The 6,000-nt window shown below is 40.5% G+C and overlaps 1 pseudogene; it reads right to left on the reverse strand.

Annotated features, from left to right (window-relative positions):
• Positions 1–4,584: 4,584 nt before the first annotated feature.
• On the reverse strand, positions 4,585–4,665 carry LOC131513370 (U4 spliceosomal RNA; annotated as a pseudogene).
• Between the last annotated feature and the right edge of the window lie 1,335 nt (positions 4,666–6,000).

A 6,000-nucleotide genomic window follows, 5' to 3' on the forward strand; every position in this document is an offset into this window, starting at 1 on the left:
TCTGCTTGGTTGTGATTAGACATGGCATCAATCTACCCAACTGAGAGGCAAGGAAGGGATTTAGAGCTGTAAATACTCTTTGTTTTTTTGTTTTTATTATTTTAAATTCTGGTTTCATCCTGTATTGTATTGTGTTGTATTGTATTGTATATTTTCCGGGGGCTGGGTTGGGGTGAGTGTGAGAGAACGCAAGCAGGGGAGGAGCAGAGAGAGAAAGAGACAGAGAATCCCAAGCAGGCTCAGAGCTGTCAGGGCAGAGCCTGACATAGGGCTCGAACCCACGGATCCTGAGATCATGACCCCAGCTGAAATCAGGAGTCAGAAGCTTAACCGACTGAGCCACCTAGGTATCCCCTGGCTTCATCCTTTATCTGTGTGAGACCTTAGGCAAGTTTCTTAAGCCTTAGCCTATCGTTTCTAGCCTATAAAATGAGGACAATAATAGTACCAATATCACAGGGTTGTTCTGAGAAGTAAAAGAATTAGTATATGTAAAGCATTTTAATTGGTGTTAGGACATGGGAAGGAATCAAACGTTAGCTATTACCATTGTGTACTATGTTGTGTCGTAGATCATGATTAAAGACCATTGGTGTTTGGTGAATTTATGCATTGCGGTTTTATCACAGTATTCTTCAACCTTGTTTCTATATTTAATTGATGGCTGTTATCTTCATTAGGCACTGCTCCCATATAAAAGTAAGGTTTGTTCAGAGGTTAACAAAGTAAAGATTATATTTGTCTTTATATTTATATTTACATTTTTGTTTCCATAGAAAAAAATTGAGTGTTCTCTCTTTAAAAAGAAAAAGTCTCTGACAAGCTAAAGTGTCTGAAGATACTCAAATAAAAAAGCTTCTAGGCTGAGAAAGAAATTACAGTCTGGTAATTCATCAGGTCTTGATAGGTCCTTGTCCCCTACATGGCCCAATCAAGGAGATAGGAAAAGGAAGAATACCATTACCAAAAGTATGTGGTGCAATAAAAAATGACATACATAGGAATTATTTTTCTTTCCAAAGATTTTAAGTCAGCACACTTTCTAATCACTCAGTGACAGGTTTTACTTTTCAATTTCTAAGTTGCAGTGTATTTGTGGCATATAAACACACACGCAAATTGACACACACAGTATATTTTTTTTACATTATTGTACAATCAAACTAAGTTAGCTGGAAGTACTGAGTAACCCCATGAACTAATGAAGCAAACATGTGCCCCCGCTGGGCTGTGGAAGGCTTCCAGGACTCCCAAGCATACACCTGCAGAAATCGGTGATTCATCTCTGAGTCACTCGGCAAGAGTTAGTAGAGAGAAGCAGCCGGGATGCAGAGGGTACAGTTGGCTGCCGGTTCTCTCCTGCTCTCCCAGAATAATGACATTAATGACACTTCCAAACAGCTCACCCAGTCACAAAGTGGGAGATTTCAAAATCCATGTGGCAGCTGATTTCCTAATAGGATGCATTAAACAGGACATTGCATGTTTTACGGGCTGGGGTTGATTAGACCATAAGACTTAAAATATGTAGCTAAAGTGGTTGAAAAATAGGCCTTGGAAGTTCAGATCAAAGCATTACAGGGGGGTGATTAGATAAATAAAAAGTTTAAGCCTAACTGAGCAAATAATTGCACATCCCCTGAAAAGCTCGGTTCACAGGGATTGATCAAATGTGAGTCACCCCAGGCACAGATGTCTTTCTAAGAATATTCCTTTTAATTTTTTTAATATACATCAAAAGAAAAAAAAATCTGGGTACTGACCAGCAAATACTCCTGTTTGTATAAGAAAAGCCTCTTTAAGATACTGACAAAAAAAAATATATCCCTCATTGTTTAAACTGGCCAGTTTTTTTTCCCCTGTCTTTTCCTTCTCAGTCTGTAGAGAAAGGTTTTTGCTTCTTTAATGCAGACTAATAGAGCTCACCTAAAAAAAAAATTCTAAAAGATTTCTGGTGCCTTATCCTGTCCATTATTATACAAAAGTCAGATGTAGATTTATGTTAAAAGCATATACTGTTGTTTTCCTGTAGAAAAATATGTCAGTGGGGAAGATTTGTCTTTGTCTAGTTAAAAAACAAAACAGCCGTTGCAAAGCTATTTGTGCATTGGTATGTGCCAGATACAGGTTATCTCATTTAAACCTCATGACAATGCTCGAAGGACAGGTTTTCATATTCCCAGTTTATATGCAAGGAAATTGAGGCACATGTGCAGATTAGGCGACTTGCCCCAAGTCACAAGGCTGGGAAGTGGCAGAGTGGAGTGTGAGAGACCAGGTCTAACCCTGGACACCTTCCACCTGAAAGTGCTTCTGTCACTCATTCTTTAGTAACTAAAGGACTCTGCAACTGCATGTCAATTTCAGTCATTTCTGTGAGATGATCTTGGCAGTTTCCTTGAGGCAGAATCCCACTATTATTTCTTATTTTGAAAATAAGCAATCTGTGATATACATCATAGCTCCCCCCACCCCTCCCAAAAAAAAACACAAAACAAGGCAAATGGGTGAATGGACATGCATTCAGAGATACTAAATTTCAAGTCTGTGATTTGGTCACTAGTCCTCCATGACCAGATGGTGACAAGGCAAGACATTTTGGTAGGCAGAGTTCTTGTCCATGTCTCCGAATCAGCAGTTTCTTGGAAGCAGCACTTATCCTACAGTAATCTTCCAAAATTGGTGATCAGAATTAGGAAGGGAGGGTGCGCCTGGGTGGCTCAGTCGGTTAAGTGTCCGACTTCAGCTCAGGTCACGATCACACGGTCTGTGAGCCCCGCGTCGGGCTCTGGGCTGATGGCTCAGAGCCTGGAGCCTGCTTCCGATTCTGTGTCTCCCTCTCTCTCTGCCCCTCCCCTGTTCATGCTCTGTCTCTCTCTGTCTCAAAAATAAATAAACGTTAAAAAAAAAATTAAAAAAAAAAACAGAATTAGGAAGGGGGAATGGAAAATGGTGGCATCAATGCCTGTGCATGAATCAAGACAAGGTCTCCAGGTCTGCCTGTGACCTACCTTTCGCAGCATTATTTGTCATATTTTTATACCTTAATTTATATTCCACTTGTAACTGACACTTTTCATGACCTTCGTTTACTCAAATATTTCTGCAACAGGATGTTGCTTTATATTTCAGTGCCCCTTCAAACCGCAAAAGGTAGGGAAACAGGTTAGCACAGCGAACAACCATGCCCTCGGGGAGTAAGACTAGCCTGTTCCAAATCCCAGCTGTGTGACGTTGAGAAAGTTGCTAAGCTCTCTGTACCTCAGTATCAGATAGGGTACTGTCTTTTTTTTTTTTTTTTACATTTATTTATTTTTTGAGAAATAGTGAGACAAAGCATGAGAGGTGGAGGGGCAGAGAGAGAAGGAGACACAGAATCTGAAGCAGTCTCCAGGCTCTGAGCAAGAGGTCAGCACAGATCCTGATCCAGGGCTCAAACCCACGAACTGTGAGATCATGACCTGAGCCGGTCGGATGCTCAACCGACTGAGCCACCCAGGTGCCCCACATAGGGTACTGTCTTAAGTTGGGTTGCCATAACATAATACTATAGACTGAGTGGCTTAAGCAGCAGGAATTTATTTCTCACAGTTTTGGAGCCTGGGAAGTCTAAGATCAAGGTGCCAGGCACTTAGGCTCCTGATCAGAGCTCTTGTCCTGGTTTGCAGACAGCTGTCTTCCTCCTGTGTCCTCACATGGTAGAGACAGAGCAAGAGCAAGTTCTCTGGTGTTTTCTTATAAAGGTACTACCCGTCATGAAGACCCCACCTTCATGACCTCATCTAACTCTAACCGCCTCCAAAAAGCACCACCTTGTATACCATCACAAGAGGATTAGGGCTAGAGATCCCCCTGCCCTTTCTCCATATTCTCACCAATACCTGTTGTGTCCTGTGTTGTTAATTTTAGCCATTCTGACAGGTGTGAGGTGGTATCTCATCATGGTTTTGATTTGCATTTCCCTGATGCTCAGTGATGTTGAGCATCTTTTCATGTGTCTGTTAGCCATCTCAAAGTCATCTTTGGAAAATGTCTATTTATGTCTTCTGTTCGTTTCTTAACTGAGTTGTTTGGTTTTTGGGTGTTGAGTGTGTTAAGTTCTTGGATACTAACTCTTTATCAGATATGTCATTTGCAGATATCTTCTCCCATTCCTAAGGCTAGAGAAGCTTTTTATTTTGATGAAGTCCCAATAGTTCACGTTTGCTTTTGTTTCCCTTGCTTTCGGTGACATGTCTAGTAAGAAGTTGCTACAGGCAAGGTCAAAGAGGTTGCTGCCTGTGTTCTCCTCTAGGATTTTGGTAGTTTCCTGTCTCATATTTAGGTCTTTCATCCATTTTGAATTTATTTTTGTGTATGGTGTAAGAAAGTGGTCCAGTTTCATTCTGTTGCATGTTGTGGTCCAGTTTTCTCAACACCATTTGTTGATAGTACTGTCTTTTTTCTGTCGGATATTCTTTCCTGCTTTGTCAAAATTAGTTGACCATATAGTTGTGGGTCCATTTTTGGGTTTTCTATTCTGTTCCACTGATCTACGTATCTGTTTTTGTGCCAGTACTACACTGTCTTGATGACCACCGCTTTGTAGTATAGCTTGTTTTCAATTAGCAATAATCGCGCCTCAGATAAACCTCATTGGCTATGATACTGCCACTGCGCAAAGCTGTAGTATGGCTTGAAATCTTGAATTGTGATGCCTCCAGTATTGTTTTTGCACTGTTGGTGAGAATGCAGACCGGTGCAGCCACTCTGGAGAGCAGTATGGAGGTTGCTCAAAAAACCTAAAAATAGAACTACTCTACGATCCAGCAATTGAACTACTAGGTATTTACCCAAAGGATACAAAAATACAGGTTCAAACGGGTACATGTGCCCCAATGTTTATAACAGCATTATCAACAATAGCCCAACCATAGAGAGAGGCAAAATGTCCATTGACTGATGAATGGATAAAGAAGATGTGTTTGTATATATGTATATATATATATATATATATATATACACACACACACACACACATATATATACATATGTGTGTATGTGTGTGTGTGTGTGTGTGTGTGTGTGTGTACACACAATGTAATATTACTCAGCCATCAGAAAGAATGAAATCTTGCCATTTGCAACAACGTGGATGGAGCTAGAATGTATTATGCTAATAGAAATAAATCAATCAGAGAAAGACAAATACCATATGATTTCAATCATGTGTGGAATTTAAGAAACAAAACAAATGAACACATGGGAAAGGGTGGGAAAGAGAATAAAGGGAAACAAACCACAAGAGACTCTTATCAGTAGAGAACAAACTGAGGTTGATGGAGGGAGGTGGGTGGGAGGTGGACTAGATGGGTGATGGGCATTGAGGAGGGCACTTGTTGGGATGAGCACTGGTGTTGCATGTAAGTGATGAATTGCTGAGTTCTACTCCTGAAACCAATATTGCACTGTATATTAACTAACTAAAATTTAAAATGAAAAAAATGCCCTCAAAGTTGAAACAAAAAAAAGGGAAAGGATTAGGGCTTCAACATATGGATTAGTTTGGTGGAGATGGAGGGTACATTTAGCCCATTACAGGTACTGCCTGTAAAGCAATTGGCAAGTACTCCATGGAAGTTAGCCATCGCTAACTCAGGTACTAAAATTAAGGAAACAAGAGGTATATTAAATGTACCTGTATAAAGGTATATTAAAATGTACCTGTTTACCTATTTTGATGAATATAGAGGCACCAGCTTTTATTGGGCAAGGTGCTGGGCCACACACACAAAGGAAAAATAAGAATAAGGTAAAATTGCATCTTTCAAGGAGCTCCTGGTCTCCTGTGCCCTTGGAAGAAAGTTCTCTAGAAGATACCCTTTCCTCCCAAGAATCACCCTTTGTCTTGCAGGGGACATGACCAACCATGGAAAAACATCAAAAATAGGCCTGGTACACACACTGTTGAACAACTCTGCAAGCTTTGGGGTTCAAATCCTGCTTGTTGTAATCATTGGC

This window comes from Neofelis nebulosa, chromosome 5 (assembly GCF_028018385.1).
Source record: "Neofelis nebulosa isolate mNeoNeb1 chromosome 5, mNeoNeb1.pri, whole genome shotgun sequence".
Classification (NCBI taxonomy): domain Eukaryota; kingdom Metazoa; phylum Chordata; class Mammalia; order Carnivora; family Felidae; genus Neofelis; species Neofelis nebulosa.